The 10,636-nt window shown below is 37.3% G+C and overlaps 2 long non-coding RNA genes across 2 annotated transcripts; one reads left to right on the forward strand and one right to left on the reverse strand.

Moving 5' to 3' along the window:
* The first annotated feature begins 4,546 nt into the window (after positions 1-4,546).
* LOC133706890 (uncharacterized) lies at positions 4,547-7,037 on the forward strand. Its single transcript, XR_009844783.1, has 3 exons — positions 4,547-5,035; positions 5,740-5,818; positions 6,781-7,037. It is a non-coding gene; the product is annotated as an uncharacterized LOC133706890 (long non-coding RNA).
* Positions 7,038-7,968: 931 nt separating this feature from the next.
* Positions 7,969-10,088, reverse strand: LOC133706895 (uncharacterized). Its single transcript, XR_009844788.1, has 3 exons — positions 9,714-10,088; positions 9,083-9,159; positions 7,969-8,221 (listed from the first exon to the last, which is right to left on the reverse strand). It is a non-coding gene; the product is annotated as an uncharacterized LOC133706895 (long non-coding RNA).
* Between the last annotated feature and the right edge of the window lie 548 nt (positions 10,089-10,636).

The raw sequence follows: 10,636 nt of genomic DNA on the forward strand, positions 1-10,636 counted from the left end.
TGATTGCATCATAATAACTTGCTGCATTTGCTTGTTTCAGTGGGAAAGGAAATCAAATCTTGCTTACACACATAAGGATATTGATGTGGTTCGAGCTGAATGGGCAAATCATGTTATGAAGTTCTAACTTTGGTTCTGTTTAAGGTAGATGAGTAGCATCAGGAACTGCTTTTGTGCATTTATATATAACTGATGGAAAGTGTTGATGAACCTAAATTATGCATGCAGTTGCTTTGCCTAGCTACTCTTTCTTTACCTTATAGGTTTTTGACTTAGTGCAATATTAGGTAAATGATCGAGATCGATAAGATGGTTTTTTGGTTCTCTTGATCATTATGTAACTGTTGGCTAGGTTTAGAGTTGGAACTATGGATTGTATTTTGGATGATGTTGATGCAATGAAACGTAGCCATCATTTTCAATGCAGATTTTAGTCCAATTTTATGGTTTTGATGATTGTAAATGACTGATGTTGAAATGGTTGAAAGGCAACATATATATGCAGGTTTATGTTGTATCAAGAAAATAGAAACAACATAAACAAATGATCATCTGTTGTTTCTATCAAGTTCAAACAACAGAAAAGTAGAGTTCAAAGAGCTCTCAAACAACAGAAGTAGGTGATTGATATGTTGTTTCTATCACGTTCAAACAACAGAAAAGTAGAGTTCAAATAGCTCTCAGACAACAGAAGTAGGTGTTGATATGTTGTTTCTATCACGTTCAAACAACAGAAAAGTAGAGTTCAAATAGCTCTCAAACAACAGAAGTAGGTGTTGATATGTTGTTTCTAGCACGTTCAAACAACAGAAAAGTAGAGGTCAAATAGCTCTCAGACAACAGAAGTAGGTGTTGATATGTTGTTTCTACCAACTTCAAACAACAGAACATAACTAAAACAATGGTTGAAAGTGCAAACAAACAACAGAAAAATGAGATTGAATACTACTTCAGACAACAGAAATTTGAGTAAGACTATACTCTAAGTGACATTCAAACAACATAAAAAAACTAAAACTGTAGTTGGAAACCAAATCTAACCACAAGAATCAAAATTATCTGTAGTCCAAACAAATCTCAAACAACATAACTCATGGTATAAATGTTGTTGCATACGAAATCAGTCAACATATAACTGTCATTGTTCTTCAAATCAGACGACAGAAGCATCAACTAAGCTTAATATTGGTTCAATCAAACGACAGAAACAACAAAAACTCCGTCATCTTACATTAACTACATCGACAGTTATTTTTTGAATCTGTTGATGAAGTGAATTTCCAACAACATTAATATGTAGTGGTATAGTGTTTCAGACGACAGATAGACTCCGATTCTTCAATATTAGGTACTTCAGACGACAGAACTTAAACTGAATCTGTCGTCTGAGTAGCTTATAAACGACGGAGAATATCTGTCGTCTGAATGGCTTAGAGACGGCAGCCACTTAGACAACAGATTTTTACTTCATCAGACGACAGATATGGTCTGTCGTCTGAAGCATTTTTTGGCATAGTGATGGTTGGAATAAGTTCGGCTACGTATGGCCACTTTCATTACATAACTAATCATATAGCTTCAATGACAGTATAGAGAACACGATAGGCCAACGAATATTAGCGTTGTTATGGGCGGAAGACTCACAAAACTGGTCACAAATTTGTCAGGTCCCAAGCAGGAGATTTCATGGCGGTACAGCAGAGCCCTGTTATTCCCGCATGCTGCAACAATTGTTCTGCAGGAACCAAGGAATTATAAATAACCATTACTACAATCCAATTTGAAGGTACCTATTACTTGGAAATGTGGCCTCATCAGAGGAGGAGGATGTTCTACCTTCATTAGCATATGTGAAGAATATAGTTTGTAAATAATTTAGCTACTGGCACTACAACAGAAAGGCTTTTTAGCGACTAAGTTTTTTGCGAGGAATTTATTTTCCTCAGTAAAGGTCACTTTTTACGAGGAATATTTCGATTCCTCACTAAATGTCATTAGGTTTTCTGCGAGAAACATATTTTCCTCACTATACACCACTTTCTACGATGAATATTTTAGTTCATCACTAAAGGTGACCATAATTTGGTCTTCTAAATCATCATGTTATTGGCGAGGAAATATGAAACTTGGGTGAGGAATGTTTTCATCGCGAAAACAATATTCAACGAGGAAATAACGATTTCGTCGTTATTTGTTTGGCGGAAAATTATGTAAAACCCGCCAAATTCAAGGGCGACAAAAGTATGGTTTCCTCGCTAAAAGTTCATCTTTTACGAGGAACTATTTCCTCGTCAAAAGACGCAATTAGGGAGGAAATAACGATTTCGTCGTTATTTGTTTGGCGGAAAATTATGTAAAACCCGCCAAATTCAAGGATGACAAAAGTATGGTTTCCTCGCTAAAAGTCCGTCTTTTACGATGAACTATTTCCTTGTCAAAAGAAGCAATTAGGGAGGAAATAATGATTTCGTCGTTATTTGTTTGGAGGAAAATTATGTAAAACCCGCCAAATTCAAGGGTGACAAAAGTATGTTTTCCTTGCTAAAAGTCCGTATTTTACGAGGAACTATTTCCTCGTCAAAAGCATGTATTTTACGAGGAAGTATTTCCTCGTCAAAAGAAGCAATTAGGGAGGAAATAACGATTTCATCGTTATTTGTTTGGCGAAAAATTATGTAAAACCCGCCAAATTCTAGGGCGACAAAAGTGTGGTTTCCTCGCTAACAGTCCGTCTTTTACAAGGAACTATTTCCTCGTCAAAAGAAATAATTAGGGAGGAAATAACGATTTTGTTATTATTTGTTTGGCGGAAAATTATGTAACTCCCTCCAAATTCAATGGCGACAAAAGTATAGTTTCCTCGCAAAAAATCTGTCTTTTACGAGGAACTATTTCCTCATCAAAAAGAAACCATTAGGGAGGAAATAATGATTTCGTTGTTGTAGATTTTGGTGGGAAAAAAATTATAATTAAGGGGGGAAATTGGCTGTACTGAAAAAAAACCTACCATATTCTTTTTTGGCTTGGCACAAAAAAAAAAAAAAAAAAAAAAACCAATATTATAATTAGATGACGGCCAAACCCTAACTAACATAAGGGTTTCTCTCACAGCAGCTCTCTTTAGAACTCTCCTCTGTGGGTAAACATCTTACATCCTATTGTTCTCTTTTTCTTCTATTCAATCACAGTTTGTTTTGTTAAATTCAAATTTGATATTATTTTGCTTTTGGCTTTTCTGTTTCTCAATGTCAATTGAAGTTTTCCTTTATATCATATCCATTACACAATATCTCTCTCCTAGTATAACATTGATTCGTTGTGGAAGTTCGAGTCTGGGTATGGATCCAATTGATGTATATTGATTGCATGCATATCGTGGTTTCATTAAACAAAGAAGTCACGGTACCTTTTTTGCTTAGTTGAATATTGATTATGCAATACTAGCTATCTAGCTAGTTAGTTCCTTTATATTCAGCCAAATCTTCATGAACTTTTATAAAGGAGGCTAACCTTTCTTTGTAGTTTCATGAAGAGACTGTAGTTAGATTAAATATGTTATCTCCAAGAATCTATGGGTTAAGTTTCATATGTAGTTTGTTTATAAAGATTATTTAAAAAAAATTGTAGAGATTCTCATATTAATATTCATGATCCATATATGATTGAGAAATTTTGTCATAATCTGGATTGCTATTGAGATACATACTTGTATTTTATGTTTGTTGGCATCATATATGCCTGTATGATGTTTAGCAATTGCTATTGATTCATTCATTTATTTTTATTTTTTTAAAAGTTATTGATTCATTTATATATTTAAAGTCCTCTGTACAATTTCCTAACTTTTTTTATTATAAGGTATTAAGCTTATATATATGCTTGGTTCATTACAAGGTTTGATAGGTTCCCTAATTTTTGTAATATATGCTTGGTCGGTTTGATAGGTTCAAGTCCTCTGTTAGCACTTTATGCATGTGCTTGGTTCAGTGCTTTAATTTATAGATTTATCTAAAAAATAATACAACCAATAATGACAATATTTTGTTGTGTACTTATTTAGCACTTATAACAACAGGTGTGATAATGTGTCTTCATTATCAATGTAATACCCGGTTGTTTTCTTTAATCAAAATAAAAAACATAATTATGGCATTGCTTTACTTTACATGATGGCAGCGCTTTACCTTTCATGATGTCAATGCTTTAACTTTCATGATTAAGCATAATTGTGTTTTACGGCTTTTTGACCCGTCCTTAGCTAGAGTGAAGCTCCGGTGCTTAAGCCTTAAGCACTTCATTTTCTCTTCAAAAAAAAAAAAAAAAACAAGAAATACGTATCTTTCTCTCTCTCTCTCCCTTCCAAAGCCACCGAAACAGAGCAAGTTTCTCCAGCCTTGTTCTCCCTTCATCGACCATCTCTAGACGTCTGACCACTCCCCTTGGCTTCGCCTTGGGTCGCTTTACCTGCTGGACGTCGTCATCCCCTCCGGCACAGCCTCAAAGTCCGGCAAACCAGCTCGATCCGGTTGCACCCGAAAACGAAACAACTCATCCTCCTCGTGTTTCCGGCCACCAATTCCCCCCAAACTTCATCCTCGAGCTCGCCTCAACGTCCTGAAGCTCCCAGAAGTAACCTTGCGCGGCGGCACGGCCGGCAGCGACGGCGGCGACCCCGAGTCCGGTTTAGCTCGTTTTCGTTCCAAACTCGATATCTCGAACTACAGAGCACCATTTCACTTGATTCTTGGCTCATTGAGCTCGCCTCATCTTCCTATACAAGCACCAAGAAGGATCGGAACTGGATCGAACGTTTTTACGTTCGTCGGAGCTCGACCCGTGCGGATCGAACAACCAACCTTCGGATCAAGATATCTCGAGCTATACACGATCGTTTCTTGTGATTCTTGGCTTGTTGAGTTCATAAGGAAGTTCTGAACAATTCTCCAGAAGGGATCGAGGCGTGAGGTTGTAGTTTTCACGTCGATTTTGGAGCTCGCCGGTTTCTGGAAAAATTCCGGCCACCGACTGATTTTTGGTACATTTCGATCCCTTCCTGTCATTTTTTGGTCTTGTGCTAGTTATGAAAAGTGTCCAGAATGAGAAAACGAAGGGGACAAGCACAGCCCCGATACCAATTGTGGTGGTCGGCGGTGGCTCTGTCCCTAACTCCGGCGGCCCTTTCCGGCCACCTCCGGAGGTCAAAAATTTAGTTTCTGTCCATTTTATGATTCTATGTTTCGATACGATCATTTCGGCGTATTATACGCATTTTTCGGTTATCGTATGAATTAGTTATGAATTTTGAGATTTCGATCGATTTCGATCGTTAGATTTATGATCTGTGGAATTAGGACCGTCAGATGAACCTATAATTTTGATATGATGATCGTATGACTGCCCCAGAGGCTTTGTGTGGTCATGGGCGAAGATCCGACCGTTGGATCTTCGTATAATTGCTAAACAGTGATTAGGGAGGCGATTCGTGAGAATCCGTCCGTTGGATTTTCGTATAAATTAGCGGAGATGTTAGTAAGGATGATTCAGGAAGATCTGACCGTTGGATCTTCGTAATGATTTTTGGAGGATGATCCTAAAGGCGATCTGTGAGGATCCGACCGTTGGATCATCATTTGATTTCGATCCGACCGTTGGATCATCATTTAATTTCGATCCGACCGTTGGATTGTCGTTTGATTTTGTCTTTGAGTTATTGGCTAAGTTAAGGTCATGTTTGATTAGGTGATCGACGGTTGGATTTGGCGGACGATTCGTGAAATTGTATTTTGAGCTGTTAAGAAGACGCAGCGGGAATTTAGAGGTGAGTAAACCTCACGTGGTTCATATTACGAACCGAATAAATTTAATTACCTTATTTTGTCGTAATTGCGTGAAAATATTTATGGAATAAATATTTGTTTTAAAATCATATGGACTTGATCAACTACGGTCCATGGGTAAGTAAAATGATTTTTACTATACAAATGAATTTCTCGGTTTTATTGCATGTGAACTATAGTTGGTATTAGTGATTATCCCTGAGCGGATAATTACGTATATATATATTTACGTGATTATATGTGAATGGTGTGACATTGAAGAGTGTGAAATTGGGATGATTAAATTATTATGAATTGACATGTGACTTACCATATTTATATGTGATGAACATGATTGATGAGTTCTTGTTAATATTCATGATTTACATTGGAGGATGTATAGAGTTAGAGAATGTAGGGTTCTGAGGATGAGGTGTCCGAAGTTCGACGGTTAAGGATAACCGGAGTGTTTGTGTACTGAGGACGGGGATGTCCAAGGTGCGACGGTTTATTATTAACCGAAGTTGTGTGCTGAGGACGGGGATGTCCAAAGCGCGACGGTTTATTATTAACCGAAGTATATGGTGCTGAGGACGGGGATGTCCAAAGCGCGACGGTTATAGTGTTAACCGAAGTATTTTTGCCGTTGCTTGACCCTAGGCCAAGGTGTCAGAGGTAACGAGGCAGTTAGAGCTCTAACGTGTTATGGGATGGGACCAAAGTGGTGATAGTGTTGTGAGTTAGGACCAAAAATGGTGATAGTGTTGTGTGATAAGACCAAAGTGGTGATATTGAATGGGTTTGACGTTTGCGTCGTGGATGTTGAGATTGTTGGTTGTGTTGTTGAGTTATAAGAATTGTAATTTAAAATCAACAGTTCTTTCTTGTTTACTCATACTGGCTGTAAAAAGCTTACCGGGTTTTGTGTTGTTGCAACTCCCGGTACACTATTCAAATTGTGTAGCGGGAAATCCTACAGGTCAGGAGAACCAGGACGGTGATCGGGCTGCTTAGAGTAGTGTTATGTGAATTACAGCATTATATTGTGAGGTGTGTTATGCTCATTTAGAGCTTTGCAATTTTACTTTGTAAGAGTGAATTGTAATAATTAACTCGAGGTTTTCGAGTTTTTGTGTTGAGTGGCGAGTGGTGTGTTTGTTTGTGAGAAAAAAATTCAGAACGTTATTTGTATTAATTGTTTATTCATGTTTCGGATTTGAATTGGTTATTCAAAATTCGGGGCGTGACAATCAAACTCTTCACAAGCCGTTGACCATTGCTACAACTGATGAGTTAAATGATATTATAACGTCAGTGAATATTCAAAGGTCTACTATAGGTACGCATAGTATTATATTTGTTAATTACAGAACAAGCTAGTTATGTGATCGACTAATTAAAACTTGTGTTAAATGTCTAGAAAGAGAAGTGCGGCGAAAGACAAGACGGTTGAATTCTGAGAAGCTGCATTCTCAGCTTAATGTTAAAATACCGGTCACTTTGATACAACATAATGAAAGGCCCACAGGTCCATATGCAGAATTGTTCGTGAATGATATTAGCTTAATAGTTAGGAACTTTGCACCTATGAATGTGGAAAAATGGAATGACATTGAACCAGCTTGTGTGACTAAGATGATTGAAAGAATAACCGTAAGTGACAATTTCTTATTTCTTATTTCTTACAAATTTTACATTTCTTATACTATTAAAATATTGTGTTTGACATGAATTTACTAATACATATGCAGAGTAAGTTCGACATTAACATGTCTCTTCCTTGGGTCAAGAGATACGTAAACAAGATGTGTATGGCGGCATTTTGTAAATTCCGTTATAGGCTAAAGAAGTATTTTGAGAAATACTCAACAGTGGACGAAGCACGAGAAAACAAGCCTGAAGCAGTTAAAACTCAAGCAGAATGGGATTTTCTTTGTATTCGTTTTTCTAGAGAAGAGTTACAGGTATCTTAGTTAGCAATTATTTCTAATGGCAACTTGATTGGTTTTTAGATTGTACACCAATTTGTTCTTATATTTTTCTTAGTTTTGATTAATAAGAGAGACTGAAGAGAAGTATCCGAAAATAATCATTTAATTTGTTATACTTTTTAGATCAATACACAGAATGCTGACAAGAAGTTGCATTTGTCACGCCCCGAATTTTGAATAATAAATTCAAATCCGAAACATGAATAATTACAATTACAAAATTCAAATTATTATTTTTAACTTTCAGAGTAACACGCCTCACACACTCAATATTACAATTCACTCTCACAAGCAATATTGTAAAGCTCTAAATGAGCATAACACACCTCACAACTTACAATTGCTGTAAAACTATAACAATTGCTCTAACCGCACGATCACCGTCCTGGTTCTCCTGTCCTGTAGGATTACCCGCTACACAATTTGAATAGTGTACCGGGAGTTGCAACAACACAAAACCCGGTAAGCTTTTTACAGCCAGTATGAGTAAACAAGAAAGAACTGTTGATTTTAAATTACAAGACCACCACAAACCCACGTTACTTTCTCACTCTCATATATATATATATATACACTTATGAATTACTCTCAATTTCCCTCATAAGGTCACTCACTCTCATATATATATATATATAGTCACTTATGAGTTACTCTCAAATTCGCTCATAAGATTTCCCAACATTTGGCAGACAGACTCATATATATATATAGACCCTTATGAGTTACTCTCAATTTCCCTCATAAGGTTACCACATATATATAGACACTCATGAGTTACTCTCAAATTCACTCATAAGGTCACTCCACATTTGGCAGACAGACTAGAGCTCTAACTGAACGTAACCACTCGTCCGGCCACAGACGTGATTACGATTTAATACTATTAATAACCACCAGCCCGGTACGAGAGCGTGATTCACTAATAGATGCCATGGTCACCTCGTGACCTAGTGATCTCCACAGATCACAACAATTTATTGTTCCTCAACAATAAAACTCAACACCTCTCACAATATATTGTTTCTCAACAATAAACTCAATACCTCTCACAATATATTGTTTCTCAACAATAACTCAACACCTCTCACAATATATTGTTTCTCAACAATAAACTCAACACAACTCCAACAATACATATTATTTCACGTAATAATATATATACAGACATTCACACAGGAATGTCTAGTAACACCAACAATAGTTCATATGATTGCAACAAAATAAAGCAATTAATTGTATTGGGTTCGTAATATGAACCACGTGAGGTTTACTCACCTCTAATTCCCGTTGTGTCTTCTAAACAGCTCAACAACGATTTTACGAATCGTCCGCCAAATCAATCCGTCAATCACCTCATCAAATGTGACTTGAATTTAGCTAACAATTCCAAAACATACTTAAACGACAATCCAACGGTCGGATTCTAACTTATATAAAAATCCGACGGACGGATTCTCACGAATCGCCTCCCGAATCACTGTTTTGCAATTATACGAAGATCCAACGGTCGGATCTTCGCCCATGACCACACAAGGTCATTGGGACAGTCATACGATCAACATATCAAAACTACAAGTCCATCAGACGGTCCGATCTTCACAGATCATTAATCGAACAATCGAAATCGTTCGAAATCGTAAAATTCATAACTAAATCATACGATATCCGAAAATTGCGTATAATATATCGAAATGATCGTATTGAAATATAGAATCTAAAAATGCACAGAAACTATATTTTTGACCCCCGGAGTTGGCCGGAAAGGGCCGCCGGAGTTAGTGGCAGAGCCGCCGCCGACCACCGCCAATGGTGTCGGGGCCGGGCTGCTCCTCTTCATCTCATCAAGCCCAACCACTTTCCTAACTAGCATGAAGTCTAAAAATGACCAGAAGTGGTCGAAAATTACCTCAAGAAGAAAGAGGCCGAAATCGCCCAAAATCGCTCAAATCTGAAATTCGTCTTCCTCGGGTTGAATCGAGATGTGAAACTTGGTGAGTTTATAGAGCATGGCAAGGCGAACAAAGCCCAGTTGGTCTCCCCTCCTACCTTTGCCGGAGTTGGCTGGAATTTGAAGAAATGCATGAAAAATGGTCTGACCTTCTTTGCTTCGATTCGTTGTCTATGGTGAATGATAGGATGCAAGACATATATGAATGGAAAGCTGGTTTCAAGGCGAAGAGATTGATATCAATTTCATGGCCATAGGTGGCCGGATGAAGTCGTGGCGACGCCGTGAAGCCAAGGCAGCGAGGAGGAGAAAAATCTGGAAATTTTCGGGTTTCCTTATTGGGAAATCTGATTTTTTGTATTTATAGAAAATTCTCAATTTTCAAATATTCATAACTTATTCATACGAACTCCGAATATTGGGTTCCACATATGCACGAGATCGTATCGACGAGCTCTACAACTTTCATGAAGGAAGTTTTCCCAAATTTCGAACGTATAAAAAGTCACTTTTTGAGACCTCCTAAATAACGTTCGTTTTCGAAAATTAAATCGTTCGAACTAATTCCACAACTTCTCCGAGCCTCGTACTCGCTCCCACTATCGTGAAATCATTTCTAAAAATCCACGGAAATTAATTTGGATTTTTTTCGGGGTATTACAGCATTTGACATATCACCACAATGCTTGGTCGAGGTATTTCATATCCCATGAAGATGAGATTGTAAGATCTGAAGAACTGAAGGAGCATGCCAAAATATTTGAAGAACTGAAGGAGGATGCCAAAAGAATGCAAGAATTGATTGCAAAATTTCCAGCTTAACACCAATAGTGTAGCTTCTTTTATGTTAACCAAACAAGATTTCTTGATTGTTTGGAGTT

The sequence above is a fragment of the Rosa rugosa genome, chromosome 1 (genome assembly GCF_958449725.1).
Source record: "Rosa rugosa chromosome 1, drRosRugo1.1, whole genome shotgun sequence".
NCBI classification, from domain to species: domain Eukaryota; kingdom Viridiplantae; phylum Streptophyta; class Magnoliopsida; order Rosales; family Rosaceae; genus Rosa; species Rosa rugosa.